Here is a 20,248-nt window from a genome sequence, read left to right as displayed (position 1 = left end):
ATATAGAGTCACTTTTTAATTATTTTTTTCTCCAGCTTTTGCTTCGAGGAGATTTCTTGTTTTAGACATAAGAAGGTATGAAGTATTTCTCTGAAACTGCATGAAGAATAAGAATAAATAAAAACTATAAACCAGTTTTGTACCAGGTTTCAACAATAAAGAAATGCCTTTGGTTCTTTATATTACCTTTTGGACTATACACATGATTATAATTGACTGATCTAGTTACCTTTAATTCCAGTTTATCCCCATTTGATTCTAAGCAATTATCTGTCTAGATGAAGTAAGGAAATAAATCATCTGCATTTTATATGAGGTGTTGACATTTATTGATTTAATGTTCTCTTAAATACTTTCAGGGAAACAGTTTTTAAATTATAATAATAAGTGGACAGAAATTAATGGACCTAACAAGAGTAACATGTTGCCGTATAATTCATTGTCAGAATTTTGTGAGTGAATTTTATTTTCACCCTTTTTAGTAAGAGAAAATTATGGCTCAGAGGCTATGTAGCTGTCCTTTATAACTTGCACTGCTCCTTTCCCACGAGCAGTGAGAGGATACTGCACTATTGGTGAAGTGAAAGTCCCTCAGTCGTGTCTGACTCTTTGCGACACCATAGACTATACACCCTATGGGATTCTCCAGGCCAGAATACTGGAGTGGGTAGCCTTTCCCTTCTCCAGGGGATCTTCCCAACCCAGTGATCGAACCCAGGTCTCCCGCATGGCAGGTGGATTCATTAGCAGCTGAGCCACCATTGAAAAACATAATTATTCCTTTTAGACACTGACATGTATTATGTTTTCTGCTTTCACAAGACTAAAAGTCCTTCGAAACAAAACCTTTGAAAAAAATATTGTACTCTAAATAATTTAGGAAGAAATAGATAATCTATTATGAATATAATAAATGATTAACATTCAGAAACTTCTGTATTAATATTTAACACAAAAATATGTTTCAATGTAACAAGCAGTATCAGTTCAGTTCAGTCACTCAGTCTTGGCCAACTCTTTGCGAGCCCATGAATCACAGCATGCCAGGCCTCACTGTCCATCACCAACTCCCAGAGTTCACTCAAACCCATGTCCATTGAGTCAGTGATGACATCCAGCCATCTCATCCTCTGCTGTCCCCTTCTCCTCCTACCCCCAGTCCCTCCCAGCATCAGAATCTTTTCCAATGAGTCAACTCTTCGCATGAGGTGGCCAAAGTACTGGAGTTTCAGCTTTAGCATCATTCCTTCCAAAGAAAACCCAGTGCTGATCTCCTTTAGAATGGACTGGTTGGATCTCCTTGCAGTCCAACTTTACTAAACATTGTATATAAACACATGAAGCATAAATAATTCAGACTACCTTTCTTATAATCTCCAAGAAAGCTGTGAGTACGTATTAAATGTGTCTTTCTACAAATACATAATCAGCCATCTTTCACCTTGTAATTCCTTTCATGTTCTTTACCTTGTGCTCTATCAGTTTTACCCAATCCTTTATCTATCCTCTTGATTTTTTGGCTTGTTTTCATCTTTAAAACAACAGAGTTACAGCTTCCCTTTTTCATCTGCAAATAAATTATATTTCAAAATTGTTATACTTTATCAGGTTTGATTGTTGGCTCAATGGTAAAGAATCCACCTGCTAGTGCAGGGGATGTGAGTTCAATCCCAGAGTCAGAAAGATCTTCTGGAGAGGGAAATGGCAATCCAGTTCAGTATTCTTGCCTGGGAAATCTCATGGACAGAGGAGCCCTAGTGAGCTACAATTCATGGGATTGCGAAAGAGTTGGACATGACTTACTGACTAAACAACAGACAACATAGATACATGCAAGGTAAGTATAAAATTAGAATATACCACTTATCCCATATCAGTTTCATATTTAACCATCTTTAGTAAAATCAGCAGATGACACCACCCTTATGGCAGAAAGTGAAGAGGAACTAAAAAGCCTCTTGATGAAAGTGAAAGAGGAGAGTGAAAAAGTTGGCTTAAAGCTCAACATTCAGAAAACTAAGATCATGGCATCTGGTCCCATCACTTCATGGGAAATAGATGGGGAAACAGTGGAAACAGTGTCAGACTTTATTTTGGGGGGCTCCAAAATCACTGCAGATGGTGACTGCAGCCATGAAATTAAAAGGCGCTTACTCCTTGGAAGAAAAGTTATGACCAACCTAGACAGAATATTCAAAAGCAGGGACACTACTTTGTCAATAAAGGTCTGTCTAGTCAAGGCTATGGTTTTTCCAGTGGTCATGTTTGGATATGAGAGTTGGACTGTGAAGAAAGCTGAGTGCCGAAGAACTGATGCTTTTGAACTGTGGTGTTGGAGAAGACTCTTGAGAGTCCTTTGGACTGTAAGAGATCCAATCAGTCCATTCTAAAGGAGATCAGGCCTGGGTGTTCTTTGGAAGGAATGATGCTAAAGCTGAAACTCCAGTACTTTGGCCACCTCATGCGAAGAGTTGACTCATTGGAAAAGACTGATGCTGGGAGGGATTGGGGGCAGGAGGAGAAGGGGAATACAGAGGATGAGATGGCTGGATGGCATCACTGACTCGATGGACTTGAGTGTGAGTGAACTCTGGGAGTTGGTGATGGACAGGGAGACCTGGCATGCTGCGATTCATGGGGTCGCAAAGAGTTGGACACGACTGAGCGACTGAACTGAACTGAACTGAAAAAAGTCAGGATTTTTCTAACATTAATAGCAATAAAAATTTTGTTGTCAATAAAGATTAGGTTAAGGGAGCAATAGATAGATCATAACAAGTTCACTCAAAAAAAAAAAAGAAAAAAGAAAAAGAGAAGTGAGCTGCTTTTGCCTTAATAGGAAATATAGAGATGGTGAAAAAAGTTCAAGTGTCAAAATTTCACCTTAGGTTGAATTCTTGCCTTATTTGAAATCATAGTGAAGGGCTGTCTCCTTTTAGACACCTGTGTTTAACCATACTGTTTTCTGATACAAACTATTTTTCTTCTGTTACAAGTGTCTATGCTACATTGTTAAATCTGAAGTCTGAGGTCAAAGAAGACAGTATCACTTCATGATTCAGACACACTACAAGAGGCATTCTCCCATACCCCTCTGATAACTGAAGTGCTCTTGTGAGTTTCCAGAGCTTAGCCTTCCAAAGAAGGGAAGGCTAAAGTGAATCTAAGACGTGGGTTAAAGCAACTTTTAGATTCTCACTATTGTGGAAAATAAGCCCCCCGTCTTGAAATTTTACTTCAGATTGATTAGGCAAATAAATGATGCTTGAAAAAGCTGTTCTGATTCAAAAGCATTGGCTTTTGCACACTGTTCTCAGTTTGATTTTTGAAAAACCTCTCTTCTCTGCCAATTGTGCTACCCCCAATGGTCTTTTGGCATTATCTGTTGGGTTATTATATGATCTCAGTGTACATGAAATGCAAGCAGCTGAAAAACGTACTTTATATTAAAGACATACTCAAGTTTTTAAATGGAGAAACAAAAAAACCTTAATGGAAGTGTGGAAATCAATCCAAAGAAACTACAAAATTGACTTAACTTGGCAGGCTTAGACTTATTGAGCTAAATGGACTATTCAGTTGGATAGTGAAGTTCAGGAAATACAGTTATTGTTCTGTTACATTGGTGACTCTTGGGGTTTGGCCTCTGAGGTTGTTTCAGGACAAATCTTTTACAAAACATCTATGTAAAACTCTCTCTTTACCCTTCTGGTGTGTCGGTCACGATATTTAGTCAGTTACTATTGATGTTTACCAAATACTATTTTGCTAATTTTAAGAATTTAAAGTCTCATATATCCAATGGTACACTCATTTAAAGCCCCAGCACCTCTCATCAGGATTGTCTGCATTCTTGATTAATCCCTGGAGCATATAGGATAACTCATCCTAACTAGACGTATGAGGAAGTGGAGAATCTACAGCAAGACTGAAGCCCTATGGTTATTCTGAGAAAAGCACCCACCCCTTCAGTCTCACTTTTTTTTTTTCTATTATGCGTATTACTAGTCACTAAAAATCAAGTGATATTTTTCTATCATTTGATTTGGTAAAAAGGCTTTACTGTTTTCAGCTTATAAGACCCTAATTCTTAAGCTAACATGTTTCATAAATCATCAGACAATAAGAATGTTAGTGGCTCTATGAAAGATATATTTGGGAAGGCCTTTTTAAAATATTCAAATAAAATTAGAATCTAAAATTTTATATTATTTAATTTATAATTTGAACTTATAGATCATACAATTTTAACATGATTATACTTCGCATATGTAGTGAGATAAGTTTGACACTTTGCAAAATTTGTGGTGACTGAGGGTTTTCTGTTCAATGATAGTCAGCATTGGAGAAGCAATTATTGTGTGCTGAAAGCAACCATATACCCTCAGGATTACACCCATATGAATGCCTTTAGAGTTTACTCAGATGAGCACACAGCAAGATGACAAAAAACCATTCAAGCAATAGACACAGACTCCACGCTTCTGAGTTAGTGCACTGTGAGTAACACAAAGCTAAAAGAGACCTAAGACATAGGAGTCTAAAGTCGTAAGATATAGAACTTCAGTGCACTAGATTTTCCATGCCACTTCCAAGGGCTCACAGAGTACCTGTAATTCAGATTATACATCACTAGCTTATATGGAGACTGTTAAGAAAAATCTTGGGTTACCACAAAACATTTTAGCTGGGCCAAGACCATTATGAGGACAGGCATTTTAAAAAGAGAGAGAAAGAAAGAGCTGCTATTGTTGAAAACCTCATCAAAACCCCCAAGTCAGGACTGCTTTACCATTCTGAATCATCCTGTAAATCTGATTATTTTATAAGGGTGATCAAGTGAAGAGAAATGACAGAAAATTCACGCTCAGGCTTTGAATAACTGCAGTTCAGATAAACGCTGAGCCTTCATGAGAAATGAGCATCTTGTAGAGTCAGAGTGGCAAGTAATGGATACAAACTCATGATAAGTCATTCAGTAGAGGCTTGACACAAACAAGGAATCTGTGACCACTAAAGTGGGCACAAGCACCAGAAACTAGAAAACATACAAGAATCGAAAAGATGACTTTGGAGGATTTTGTTAAAGATAGCATCCTTTGCTGTGTAGCTCTGCTGAAATATCATCAGTTCAGAACTTTACCTGTTCGATGTCTAGGAGGACCTGTGACTCATGCTACTTCTTCCCTTTTCCCATTTGCTATTCAGGGTCCTGGCTGGATTCCTGGAACACAGTGGACATTTAGAAAATGGGTTAATCAAGTATAATAAATCAAAGTATTCCATATATTATGCAGTTAGTGGCTACTTGGTTATTTTCCATAATGAAAAATAGTATAAATAATCTGAGTTTCTCAGTCTTTTTCTACCAAACACTCTTTTCATATCCAATTCAAGACATAAATAACTAGTAGTTATCTCTCTTGCAATTGGTATTTCAAATGCCCATTTGTATTTCTCTTCAAATTCCTTCCCAGGAAATATTTAATGAGTGCTTGTTAGTTATGTCTGTGTTCAAAGATGGGATGTATCATTTGTAAGAAAGATCAAGTTTTGGCCTTTCATGGAGCATCTATTTTAGTGAAAGAAAAAGACATGAAACTCAAAATTACATAATACAATTTATCAGATAAATAAAATGGGAAGTGAGAATAAAGAATAATAGAGGTGATTTTTAGATAGAGTTAATCAAGGAAGGCCTCTGTGCAAAACTAGCACCTATGATAAACAATTTCAGGAAAATAAAAGGCAAATATGATTATTTCATGGAATGAAGAGTTTTGTGAAGCAGAGGATTAGAAAGAAGTCCACTGAGGGTGGGGCTTATGAGTGAATGGGAGATTGACAAGTAAGAACCAGATGTTCTGTGGTTGTGGAGACGCTTGGATTTTATTCTGATTGTGACAAAAGCCACCAAAAGTTTTTAAAAGAAAGTGATCTGATCTAATTTAGGCACTAAAATGATCATACTGACTGCTCTGTGGGAAAGAGGTAAGAAAATGGAATACAGCAAGAAGAGTCTATTGCAGCCTATGGTGGCTAAAGTGGGGTGATATTAATATAAAACTGGAGAGAACAGTTTGGATTCAGCCTTTATTTTCAGGCAAGAACAATGTGACTTCCTATAGATGAGAATTAGGTATAAAGGAAAGGAAGGAGTCAGATATGACTCCTCATATTTTGGCTTAAAATAACCAGATGTTTTGATGGCCTCATTTATCCAAGTAGGGAAGAAAGGGAATTTGAATTTGAAGATACCATTTTTGCATTATTTTTCAACCTGGGTATCAAATGTACTGGCTTATGCATTTGGAATTCTTTAGGAGAGTAAATTAAGTTGTCCTTTTAGTAAGTAAACTAACCCTCAGTATGATAACATATATCAACAATCCTAAAAGCAAGTATCAGTAAACAAGGAAAAGGCTTTACTGAGAATTATCTTCAGAAGTCATATAAGTGTTTTCAATATTATTATTATCCCTTTGTTAGGAAAGAAAATATTTTACCAAATATTTTACAAAGAATTTTACCAAAATCTTGCCTTCTTTATCCACATACACTCCCACTGGACTATTGTAATGTACCAAAAACCTCAAGGAAATACTGACAAATGAGTATAACCATAGTATATAGACAAGTTTAAGTATTTCATTCAAGGTGAAATAACAGTTCATTTAAACTTCCTATTGTTAAATATTATTACTAAAATAAGTGTTTTATCCAGTAGAATAAGGATATCTTGGTTTTCCCAGGTGGCTCAGTAATAAGGAATCTGCCTGTCAATGCAGACATGGGTTCAATCTTTGGGTCAGGAAGATCCCCTGGAAAAGAAAATGGGAATTCATCCCAGTCTTCTTGCCTGGGAAATGTCATGGACAGAGGAGCCAGGTGGGCTACAGTCCACGGGGTGGCAAGAGAATCAGACACGGCTTAGTGACTAAACAACAACAACAACATAAGGACGTCTTAACTGACTAGACGTTCACAAATTTTATTTCCTTTGTCTTTTGAGGTAACTTCATTAACTGTTTTTGCTTTTTTTTTTTTTTTGCATTTTACCCACCCGGCATTCATTCTCTTGGTTTAATTCAAATCATTACAGTGTACTTTTATAGACTTCTGTATCTACTACATGGTTGGTCTTTAGATCAGGATATTTTCTTTTGTTCTAAACTGAAATGATAGATTTGTGCCATCAAACAAAATCGGAATTTTTCTTCTATTACTTTCTAGTAAGAATAGAGTTCAGAAAGGAAATAATATAGATGCTTTTATTCCAAGGACAGAGTCTTAATGAAATCTTAAGTGGTCCCTATGAGAGAAATATCTTTTCCTTCCCAAGTCTTATTTTTCAGCTGTTATTTATATTACATGTCCTTTCATATCCTTCAAATAAATGTCTTTTTTTCAAATCCAGTTATTCATATTTGGTTTATAAATTCTACAGACATAGAAATTTAGATATATGAGGCTTTCTTTTATCCAAAGAATTTTAGTATTGCCTTTTTTGAGGAAGTACAGAAGCTTGTGGAGTTTACGTATGTTCACAAAATATCTAGAAATAGTAAATTATTACAAAATCATCTTGCAAAAAAAGTGGCAACTGAGGCACTATTGGTAATTGATTTATGCTAAAATAAAGCTTGTTGTGGTTCAGTCACTAAGTCGTGTCCAACTCTTTGTGACCCCATGGAATGCAGCACACCAGGCTCTTCTGTCCTTCATTATCTCCATGAACTTGCTCAAATTCATGTCCATTGAATTGGTGATGCTATCTAACTCATCCTGTCAACCTCTTCTGCTGCCTTCAATCTTTCCCGGGATCAGGGTCTTTTCTGATGAGTCAGTTCTTTGCATCAGGTGACCAAAGTATTGGAGCCTCAGCTTCAACATCAGTTCTTCCAATGATTATTCAGTGTTTTGATTTCCTTTAGCATCGACTGGTCTGATCTCCTTGCAGTCAGAGGGACTCATGGGAGTCATCTTCAGCACCACAATTAGAACGCATCGATTCTTTGGCACGCAGCCTTCTTTATGGTACACCTCTCACATCTGTACATGACTGGTGGGAAAGCCACAGCTTTGACTATACGTACTTCTGTGGGAGGGCTTCCCTGGTGGCTCAGAGGTTAAAGCGTCTGCCTGTTCCAATCGGGAGACCTGGGTTCGATCCCTGAGTCGGAAAGATCCCCTGGAGAAGGAAATGGCACCCCACTCCAGTATTCTTGCCTGGAGAATCCCATGGACGGAGGAGCCTGGTAGGCTACAGTCCACGGGGTTGCAAAGAGTCAGACATGACTGAGCGACTTCACCATCACCACTTCTGTTGGTAAAATAATGTCTCTGCTTTTTAATATGCTCTCTAGGTTTGTCATAGCTTTTTAAAAATTCTTTCATTCAATTTCAAGACTGGAGTCACCATCTGCAGTGAATTTTGAGCTTATGAATATAAAATCTGTCACTGCTTCCAATTTTTCCCCCTTCTTTTTGCCGTGAAGTGATGGACCTGATGCCATGATCTTAGCTTTTTGAATGTTGACTTTCAAACCAGCTTTTTAACTGTCCTCTTTCACTCTCATCAAGAGGCTTTTAGATCCTCTTCACTTTCTTCCATTTGACTGGTATCATCTGCACCTTTGTGATTTTGATATTTCTCCTCGCAACCTTGATTCCAGCTTGTGATTCATCCAGCCCAGCATTTTGTACTCTGAATAGAAGTTTAATAAGCAGGGTGACAATATACAGCCTTGCTGTACTCCTTTCCCAATTTTGAAGCAGTCCATTGTTCCATGTCTGGTTCTAACTAACAGCTTCTTAACCCATATACAGGTTTCTCAGGAGACAGGTAAGGTGGCTGGTACTCCTATCTCTCTAAGAATTTCCCACAGTTTGTTGTGAGCCACACAGTCAAAGGCTTCCTAGCCTAGTCAAGGAAGCAGATGTTTTTCAGGAACTCTCTTTTGTTGTCCACGCGCAGCAAATGTTGGCTATTTGATCTCTGGTTCCTCTGACTCATTGAAGCCTAGCTTATATATCTGGAAGTTCTTGTACTATTGTAGAAGATTTCATGCACTTCTGAAGCCTAGCTGGAGGGATCTTGAGCACAACCTTCCTAACATGTGAAATGAGTGCAACTGTGTGGTACTTTGAACGTTCTTTACCATTGCCTTTTATTGGGGTTGAAATGAAAACTGACCTTTTCCAGTCCTGAGCCACTGTTGCATTTTCCAAATCTGCTGACATATTGAATGCAGCACTTTGATAGCATCACCTTTCAGGATTTTAAATACCTCAGCTGAATTCCATTACCTCCACTAGCTTTGTTAGTACTAATGCTTCCTAAGGACCACTTGACCTCACACTCCAAGATGTCTGGCTTGAGGTGAGTGACCACACTATTGTGACTATCTGGGTCATTAAGACCATCTTTACAGAGTTCTTCTGTGTATTCTTGCCCCATTTGTTTTTTAAAAAAATTATTTTTAATTGGAGGATAATTACTTTACAATGTTGTGATGGATTTCTGCCATACGTCAACAAGAAATAACCATAGGTACACATATGTTCCCTCACTTCTGAACCTCTGTCCTTACCTCCTCTCCATCTGCTTAATCTCTTCTGCTTCTGTTAGGTCCTTACGGTTTCTGTCCTTTATTCTGCCCATGTTTGCATGAAATGTTCCATTGGTATCTCTAATTTTCTTGAAGAGAGCTCTAGTCTTTCCCATTCTATTGTTTTCCTCTATTTCTCTGCATTTTTCATGTAAGAAAGCCTTGTTATCTCTCCTCCTCCTGCCAACAGAGGATGAAATGGTTGGATGGCATCACTAACTTGATGGACAGGAGTTTGAGCAAGCTCCAGAAGTTGGTGATGGACAGGGAGGCCTGGCGTGCTGCAGATCATGGGGTCACAAAGATTTGGACACGACTGAGCAACTTAACTGAACTGTTCTCTCTCTTTGCTCTTCTCTGTTGGGTATATCTTTCCTTTTCTCCCTTGCCTTTCACTTATCTTCTTTACTTAGCTATTTATAAAGCTTCCTCAGACAACCAATTTGCCATTTTGCATTTCTTTTTCTTTCAGACGATTTTGGTCACTGCCTTCTCTACAGTGTTACGGACCTTCATCCATAGTTCTTTAGGCCCTCTCTCTACCAGATCAAATCTCTTGAATCTATTATTCATTGCCATGTTTTTTTTTTTTTTTTACCTAAATCAAATATCTTATGATTATAGGCATTTAATTTAGGTCATATTTGAATGGTTTAGTGGTCTTCCCTACTTTATTTTCAATTTAAGCCTGAATTTTGCAAAAGAGAAAACATAATCTGAGCCACAGGCAGTTTAGGTCTTGTTTTCACTGACTGTATAGAGCTTCTCCATCTTCAGCTGCTAAGAACATAATCAATCTGATTTCAGTATTGATGATTTGGTGATGTCCATGTATAGAGTCTCTTGGGTTGTTGGAAAAGGGTATTTGCTATTACTTGTGTGTTCTCTTGACAAAACTCTGCTAGCCTTTATCCTGTTTCATTTTGTACTCCAAGACCAAACTTGCCTGTTATTCCAGGTTCCTCTTGATTTCTTACTTTTGCATTCTATTTCCCTATGATGAAAAGGACACCATTTTGTTTTTGGTTTTGTTTCAGGTAGATGTTGTCAGTTTTCAAAGAACCTATCAATTTCAGCTATTTGGCATCATTGGTTTGGGAACAGACTTGTATTATTATGATGTTAAATGGTTTGCCTTTTAAACAAAGCAAGATCATGTTGAAACAAGTTAATTTATTATTGACACACTATGTAATAGTCCATTCTGATCACTTAAACTGTTGTTTTTGATGACAGATAAAAATAATATATATAACGACAAATTTGACTTCAAAATTTTCAAATAACTAGAACTTTCTGTTCAGTTGCTGAGTCGTGTCCAACTCTTTGCAACCCCATGGACTGCAGCATGCCAGGCCTCCCTGTCCAATACCATCTCCCAGAAATTGCTCAAATTCATGTCCATCGAGTTGGTGATGCCATCCAACCATCTCATCCTCTGTCATCCCCTTCACCTCCTGCTTTCAATCTTGCCCTGCATCAGGGTCTTTTCCAATGAGTCAGTTCTTTGGATCAGGTGGCCAAAGTATTGGAGTTTCAGCCTCAACTTCAGTCCCTCCAATGAACACTCAGGACTGATCTCCTTTAGGATGGACTGGTTGGAACTTCTTGCAGTCCAAGGGACTCTCAAGAGTCTTCTCCAAAAACACCACAGTTCAAAAGCATCAATTATTTGGTGTACAGTCTTCTTTATAATCCAACTCTCAAATCCATACATGAATACTGGAAAACCATAGCTTTGACTAGATGGACCTTTGTTGGCAAAGCAATGTCTCTGCTTTTTAATATGCTGTCTAGGTTGGTCACAGTGTTTCTTTCAAGGAACGAGCATCTTTTAATTTCATAGCTGCAGTCACCATCTGCAGTGATTTTGGAGCCCAAGTAAATAAAGCCTCTCAGTGTTTCTATTGTTTCCCCATCTATTTGCCATGGAGTGAGGGGACCAGATGCCATGATCTCAGTTATTTAAAAGTTGAGTTTTAAGCCAACTTTTTCACTCTCTTCTTTCACTTTCATCAAGAGGCTCTTTAGTTCTTCGCTCTGCCTTTAAGTGTGGTGTCATCTGCATATCTGAGGTTATTGATATTCCTCCCGGCAATCTTCATTCCAGCTTGTGCTTCATTCAGCCCAGTATTTCTCATGATGTACTCTGCAGAGCAGTTAAATAAGCAGGGTTACAATATGCAGACTTGACGTACTCCTTTCCTAATTTGGAACCATTCCATTGTTCCAAGTCCAGTTCAAACTGTTGCTTCTTGACCTGCAAACAGATTTTTCAGGATGCAGGTCAGGTGGTCTGCTATTCCTGTCTCTTTCAGAACGGTCGATGGTTTATTGTGATCCACACAGCTTTGGTGTAATCAATAAAGCAGAAGTAGATGTTTTGTTCTGGAATGCTCTTGCTTCTTCTATGATCCAACGGATGTTGGGAATTTGTTCTCTGGTTCCTCTGCCTTATTTGAAACCAGCTTGAACATCTGGAAGTTCCCAGTTCACGTTCTGTTGAAGCCTGGCTTGGAGAATTTTGAGCATTACTTTGGTAGTGTGAGATGAATGCAGTTGTTTGGTAGTTTGAATATTCTTTGACATTGCCCTACTTTGGGATTGGAATGAAAGTTGACCTTATCCAGTCATGTGTCCACTGCTGAGTTTTCCAAACTAGAACTTTATAACATAACAAATTCACTTAAGGTTTTATTTTACATACTTCTAAAGTAGTAGATAACTTGGTAATGTGCCATTTCAACACTTCCATCAACTCAGGTAAATTGGGATGGTGCAATCCTTCAGTGTGTGCTTCCCTGGTGACTCAGTGGTAAAGAATCCACCTGCAGTGCAGGAGCTGCAGGAGACGATGGTTCCCGGGTCAGGAAGATCCCCTGGAGGAGCGCATGGCAACTCACATCAGTATTCTTGCCTGAAGAATCCCCATGGACAGAGACACCTAGCAGGCTAGAGTCTATAGGATCGAGTCACAGAGAGTTAGACAAGACTGAAGCAACTGCACATATCACTCCCTTAGTGTAGTTCTTCATATTTACAAATATCTATTTTCCTATCAGTAAATTTCCAAATAAAGCTCTGATAAATTCTGGAGCCTGTTCAGAGCTAGTCACAGAGTCTATATACTTGATAAAAAATTATGGAATGCATTTCCCCATGATTCTCTATATTGTTGATATCTGGATATTCTGTATATTCATTTACACCTGAAATAAATTTAAGAAACCTGAAATGATGTGAAGTCATTTTAGAGCACTTCTGGGACTTCAGTTCAGTTCAGTTCAGTTCAGTCACTGAGTCGTGTCCGACCCTTTATGACCACATGAACTGCAGCACGCCAGGCCTCCCTGTCCATCACCAACTTCCAGAATTCACGCAAACTCGTCCATCGAGTCGGTGATGCCATCCAGCCATCTCATCCTCTGTCATCCCCTTCTCCTCCTGCCCCTAATCCCTCCCAGCATCAGAGTCTTTTCCAATAAGTCAACTCTTTGAATGAGGTGGCCAAAGTATTGGAGTTTCAGCATCAGCATCAGTCCCTCCAACGAACACCCAGGACTGATCTCCTTTAGAATGGACTGGTTGAATCTCCTTGCAGTCCAAGGGACTCTCAAGAGTCTTCTCCAACATCACAGTTCAAAAGCATCAATTCTTCGGTGCTCAGCTTTCTTCACAGTCCAAGTCTCACATCCATACATGACCACTGGAAAAACCATAGCCTTGACTAGACAGACCTTTGTTGGCAAAGTAATGTCTCTGCCTTTGAATATGCTATCTAGGTTGGTCATCACTTTCCTTCCAAGGAGTAAGCGTCTTTTAATTTCATGGCTGCAGTCACTATCTGCAGTGATTTTGGAGCCCAAAAATATAAAGTCTGACACTGTTTCCACTGTTTCCCCATCTATTTCCCATGAAGTGATGGAACCAGATGCCATGATGTTCATTTTCTGAATGTTGAGCTTTAAGCCAACTTTTTCACTTTCCTCTTTCACTTTTATCAAGAGGCTTTTTATTTCCTCTTCACTTTCTACCATAAGGGTGGTGTCATCTGCATAACTAAGGTTATTGATAGTTCTCTCGGCAATCTTGATTAATGTTTACATGGTATAAATCTGATATCCTTGTACTTTCAACCTGCCTGAATTGTTATATTTGAAATGAGCTTAAACGACAGCAAACGCTTGAGTCCTGTTTCTCCATTAATTATGCTAACATTGCTGATTTGAATTCTATGTTAAGCCATTTACATTTATTATAATTATAAACCTGTTAGGGATCAAGGTTACCATTAAAATTTTGTTCTCACATATGTCACTTATGATTATTTTTTTCTGTGATTTCTTTGTTTTCTTCTAGTCTTCTGTGGGTTATCTAAATGTTTTTAAATTCCATTTTTATTTATCTACAGTGCTTTTGAGTGTATTTCTTTGAATAACTGCATAAGTCATTTACTCTAAGCACTTAATTATATACACATAGCTTACCACATTCTGCTGATGGTAACATTTCATCAGAAACTTTACCTCACTTATCTACTCTATCTCCAGGTTCACTGATTCTCTCTTGGGACCCTCCATTCTGTGGTCTTATTTTGCTTTTCATTTTGGTTTATATTGTATTTCAAATTCAAAAATGTTCATTTTTAAAAATATATTTTTAAACTAATTTATTTATTCTAATTGGAGGCTAAGTATTTTAAAATATTTTAGTGGTCTTTGCCATACATTGACATGAATCAGTCACAGGTGTACATGTGTCCCCCATATCAAACTCCCCTCCCACATCCCTCCCTCCCCATCCCTCAGGGTTATCCCAGCACACTGGCCATGACTACCCTGTCTCATGCATCAAACTTGGACTGGCGATCTATTTCACATGCGGTAATATACATGTTTCAATGCTAGTCTCTCAAATTATCCCACCCTCGCCTTCTCCCACAGAGGCCAAAATTCTGTTCTTTTTAGCTATGTCTCTTCTTCTGTCTCGTGTATAGGGTCATCATTACCATCTTTCTCAATTCCATATATATATGTGTTAGTATATACTGTATTGCTGTTTTTCTTTGACTTACTTCACTCTGCATAATAGGCTCCAGTTTCATCCACCACATTAGAACTGATTCAAATGCATTCTTTTTAATAACTGAATAATATTCCATTGTGTATATGTACCACAGCTTTCTTATCCATTCATCTGCTGATGGTTATCTATCTTGCTTCCATGTCCTAGCTATATAAACAGTGCTGTAATGAATATTGGGGTATATGTGTCTCTTTCAATTCTGGTTTCCTTCGTGTGTCTGCCCAGCAGTGGGATTGCTGGGTATATGGAAGTTCTATTTATAGCTTTTTAAGAAATCTCCACACTGTTCTCCATAGTGGCTGTACTAGTTTGCATTCCCACCAACAGTGTAAGAGTGTTCTCTTTTTCTCCACACCCCCTCAAGCATTTATTTTTTGTAGACTTTTTGATGGCAACCATTCTGACCAGCATGGAATGTACCCCACTGTGGTTTTGATCTGAATTTCTCTGATAATGAATGATGTTGAGCATCTTTTCATGTGTTTGTTAGCCATCTGCATGTCTTCTTTGGAGAAATGTCTGTTTAGTTCTTTGGCCTTTTTCTATTTTTGGAAAATCCTGATAGACATTTTCTCCAGGATTTATTTTTGAATTACTTTTTTTAATTGAAAGATAATTGCTTTACAGAATTTTGCTGATTTTGTCAAACCTCAACAGGAATCAGCCATAGGTATATATATATCCCCTCCCTTTTGAAACTCCTTCCCATCTCCCTCCCCGGTTTAGGTCGTTTATTTTTCTGGTATTGAGCTGCATGTGCTGCTTGTATATTTTTGAGATTAATTCTTTGTCATCTATTTCATTTGCTATTATTTTCTCCCATTCTGAAGGCTATTTTTTTTTCACCTTGCTTATAGTTTCCTTCATTGTGCCTAAGTTTTTAAGTTTAATTAGGTCCCATTTTTTTACTTTTGCTTTTATTTCCATTATTCTGGGAGGTGGGTCATAGAGGATCTTGCTGTGATTTATGTTAGAGAGTGTTTTGCCTATGTCTTCCTCTAAGAGTTTTATAGTTTCTGGTTACATTTAGATCTTCAATCCATTTTGAGTTTAATTTTGTGTATGGTGTTATAAAGTGTTCTAGTTTCATTCTTTTACAGGTAGTTGACCAGTTTTTCCAGCACCACTTGTTAAAGAGATTGCCTTTTCTCCATTGTATATTCTTGCCTCTTTTGTCAAAGATAAGGTGTCCATGCTGCTGCTGCTGCTGCTGCTGCTGCTAAGTTGCTTCAGTCGTGTCCAACTCTGTGTGACCCCATAGACGGCCTCTTACCAAGCTCCTCTGTCCCTGGGATTCTCCAGGCAAAACACTGGAGTGGGTTGCCATTTCCTTCTCCAATGCATGAAGTGAAAAGTGAACGTGAAGTCGCTCAGTCGTGTCCGACTCTTAGTGACCTCATGGACTGCAGCCTACCAGGCTCCTCCGTCCATGGGATTTTCCAGGCAAGAGTACTGGAGTGGGGTGCCATTGCCTTCTCTGTAAGGTCTCCATAGGTGCATGGATTTATCTCTGGGCTTTCTATTTTGTTCTATTGATCCATATTTCTGTGTTTGTGCCAGTACCATCTGTCTTGATGACTGGCTTTGTAGTATAGTCTGACGTCAGGCAGGTTGATTCCTCCATTCCCACTCTTCTTTCTCAAGATTGCTTTGGCTCTTCAAGGTTTTTTGTATTTTCATAAAAATTGTGAAAGTATTTGTTCTAGTTATCTGAAAAATACTATTGGTAGCTTGATAGGGATTGCATTGAATCTATAGATTGCTTTGAGTTGTATACTCATTTTCACTATATTGATTCTTCCAATCCATGAACATGGTATATTTCTCCATCTATTTTTGTCATCTTTGATTTTTTTTTTTATCAGTGTTTTATAGTTTTCTGTGTATAGGTCTTTTCTTTTTTCTTTAGGTAGATTTATTCTTAAGTATTTTATTATTTTAGTTGCAATGATGAATGGAATTGTTTCCTTAATTTCTCTGTTTTCTCATTGTTACTGTATAGGAATGAAAGGGATTTCTGTGTATTAATTTTATATCCTTGTTGCAACTTTATTATACTCATTGATTAGCTCTAGTAATTTTCTGGTGGTGTCTTTAGGGTTTCCTATGTGGAGGATCATGTTATCTGCAAACAGTTAAAGAGCTTTACTTCTTTTCCAGTCAGGATTCCTTTTATTTCTTTTTCTTCTCTGATTGTTGTGGCTAAATCTTCCAAAACTATATTGATAGCAATGGTGAGAGTGGGCACCCATGTCTTATTCCTGACTTTAGGGGAAATGCTTTCAATTTTTCACCATTGTGGATAATGCTTGCTGTGGGTTTATTATATGTGGCTTTTATTATGTTGAGGAATGTTCCTTCTATGTCTGCTTTCTGGAGAGCTTTTATCATAAATGGATGTTGAATTTTGTCAAAGGTTTTCTTTCCATCTATTGAGATAATCATGTGGTTTTTATCTTTCAATTTGTTAATAAAATTTATTGATTTGCAAATATTGAAGAATCCTTGCATCCCTGGTGTATGATCTTTTTAAGATGTTGTTGAATTCTGTTTGCTAGAATTTTGTTGAGGATCTTTGCATCTATGTTTATCAGTGATATTAGCCTGTAGTTTTATTTTTTTTCTGTGGCATCTTTGTCTGGTTTTGGTACTAGGGTGACTATGGCCTCATAGGTTTGGCAGTTTACCTTCCTCTGCAATTTTCTGGGAGAGTTTGATTAGGACAGGGCTTCTCTAATTTTTTGACTGAATTCTCCTGTGAGGTCATTGTGTCCTGGGCTTTAGTTTGTTGGAAGATTTCTGATTACAGTTTCAATTTCCGTGCTTGTGATGGGTCTGTTAAGATTTTCTATTTCTTCCTGGCTAAGTTTTGGAAAGTTATACTTTTCTAAGAATTTGTCTATTTCTTCCAAGTTGTCCATTTTCTTGGCATATAGTTGCAGATAGTAGTCTCTTAAGATCCTTTGTATTTCTGTGTTGTCTGTTGCGATCTCTCCATTTTCATTTCTAATTTTCTTGACCTGATTCTTCTCCCTTCTTTCTTGATGAGTCTGGCTAATGGTTTGTCTGTTTTATTTATCTTCTCAAAGACCAGCATTTAGTTTTGTTGATTTTTGCTATAGTCTCTTTTGTTTCTTTTTCATTCATTTCCTTATATGTTTTATTTGGTGACATTTTAAAATGTTTGAAAGTGTGTGGAATGTTGGATATAAAATATGTCAGTGATGGCTACTTCTAAAGTCTTTCTCAGATAATTCTATTATCTCTTTCATCTCAGTGTTGGTATCTATTGATTGTCTTTTTCATTCAATTTATGTTATTCCTGAGTGTTGATATATATGGCTTTCAATTAATAGCTAGATAGTTTCATGTTAAGATTTAAAATTTTATTTTCCTGATGACTATAACATTTGACTTCCATTTGTAAAAACATGGATGGACTTGGAGGGGATTATGGTAAGTGACATAGTCTGACAGAGAAAGACATACATTGTGTGATTTTACTTACTTGCAGAATCAAAAAATGCAACAAACTAGTGAACATACCATAAAAGAAGAAGATTTACAGATACAGAGAACAGCCTAGTGGTTATCACTGGGGAGTTGAAAAGAGAATGGCAGACAGATATAGGAGACTAAGAGTTACAAATTATTATGTATAAAATAAGCTATAAAATACATAACACCAAGAATATACCCAATATTTTATAATAAGAATGCAGTATAATATTTGAAAATTGTGAGTAACTCTATAATATACCTATAACTTATGAACCACTTTTCATCAACTATACTTATATTAATAAAAATATTATTTAATGTCATATCCATAAAGTTAATGATTAAAAATTACACAAATCAACATTGATAAATATTGAATAATATTGCTAACAATAAAATATAAACAAATAACCCTTGGGAAAAATATAGAACCAGAATCAATAGGCAGAAAAGTTTAGTAAGGGAATCCAGAGACTGCCTTTGGAGATAGAAATGTATGAAGCTAAAGCATAATGTTAGGCATATTTGAGTTCTGAGAATTTAAACCATAATATTACTCTAAGTAATGAATGAAGGATAGTGATGGGATTGGTAATAGAGTCAAATAAAAAGGGAATATTCTATTATGGCAATTACATGACATTTCTTGCTCATATTGAAGACAATTATGATAGAAAAGCATCATTCTGTCATATAAAGACTGTAATTTGTGTGCTTTTGAATTCTATCTTTTCAGCTAAAACAACAAAATTTTTCTTCTATTTTTCTTTTTCAAAAAAATCAGTGTCTTTGTATAGACTAGGGCAATGTTATTGGGTTGTTCCATCACTTAATCTTAAGACCTGTTATTTTGGTCTCTAACTGTTTTTTTTTTTTTTTCTTTTTCTGAGCAAAATTTTGTAGAAAGTGCTCAGCAAACATTTGTAATTCTGAGAGGATGCTGTTTACTTTGTACTCTTTGACTAACTAAATCTCTAAACTTAGGTTTAAAATCTTCAATAAAAAAGATGCATATGACAGTTAGAACTGTTGAAATGTCTTTTCCCTGATAGAAAGAAGAATTTTCTTTAAAGGTGGTAGTGATGAGGTCTAGAAAGTCTACAAGACTTTTTTATATTTATCACTGTATTTTCTAAATATGGTTTATATTTTGGAACAGTTTGATATTTGTGGAAAAACTGAGACTTTAGTGTAGAAAAATTGAGAATATAGTATAGAAAGTTCTAACATATATGTATATGTTCCCATATATCATGTATAGTTTTCCTATTATTAACATCTGACATTATTAATAAGATTATAAGATTATTAATGAAGTTTAATTGAAACACTATTGATACATTGCTGCTGCTACTGCTGCGAAGTCGCTTCAGTCATGTCCAACTCTGTGCGACCCCATAGACGGCAGCCCACTAGGCTCCTCTGTCCCTGGGATTCTCTAGGCAAGAATACTGGAGTAGGTTGTCATTTCCTTCTCCAATGCATGAAAGTGAAAAGTCAAAGTGAAGTCACTCAGTTGTGTCTGACTCTTAGAGACCTCATGGACTACAGCCTACCTCTGTCCATGGGATTTTCCAGGCAAGAGCACTGGAGCGGGGTGTCATTGCCTTCTCCAACTAACTAGCTTGATTGATACATTACTATGTATCATTATTATAATAATGAAGCATTATCAATATATTATTGTTAGCTAAAGTTTTACTTTTTCAGGTTATCTTAATTATTTTTAATGTATTTTTCTCTTCTAGGATCACATTCAGGTTCCCCATGTCTTTTTAGATTCTCCTTTGTTGTGCCAAGTTTTTGGACTTTCTTTGTTTCTGATGAGTTTGGCCATTTTACGGTTTTCTGGTCAGCTATTTTTTTAGAATTACACTCTACTGGAATTTTATTGAAATTTCTTCCTCCTTATCAGACTGGAGTTATGGGTTTGGTCTTGTGTGGAGGAGCATCACAGGAGAAGTGCATTTCTCACTACATACTATTAATATAGTTTATCACTGTTGATCTTGACCTTGACTACCTGGCTGAGGTCATGTTTCTCCACTGTA

The 20,248-nt window shown here is 37.1% G+C and overlaps 1 long non-coding RNA gene across 1 annotated transcript in view; it reads right to left on the bottom strand.

Moving 5' to 3' along the window:
• Nucleotides 1-20,248, bottom strand: part of LOC138441538 (uncharacterized) — a 105,655-nt gene that overhangs the window by 20,969 nt on the left and 64,438 nt on the right. Inside the window, exon 2 of the long non-coding RNA XR_011257393.1 lies at nt 5,144-5,224. This is a non-coding gene — a long non-coding RNA (uncharacterized lncRNA). The remainder of the gene's footprint in view (nt 1-5,143; nt 5,225-20,248) is intronic.

The sequence above is a fragment of the Ovis canadensis genome, chromosome 5 (assembly GCF_042477335.2).
Source record: "Ovis canadensis isolate MfBH-ARS-UI-01 breed Bighorn chromosome 5, ARS-UI_OviCan_v2, whole genome shotgun sequence".
Lineage (NCBI taxonomy): Eukaryota > Metazoa > Chordata > Mammalia > Artiodactyla > Bovidae > Ovis > Ovis canadensis.
Note: the sequence above shows the minus strand (reverse complement) of the source record. Positions and strands in the feature narration are given on the sequence as shown.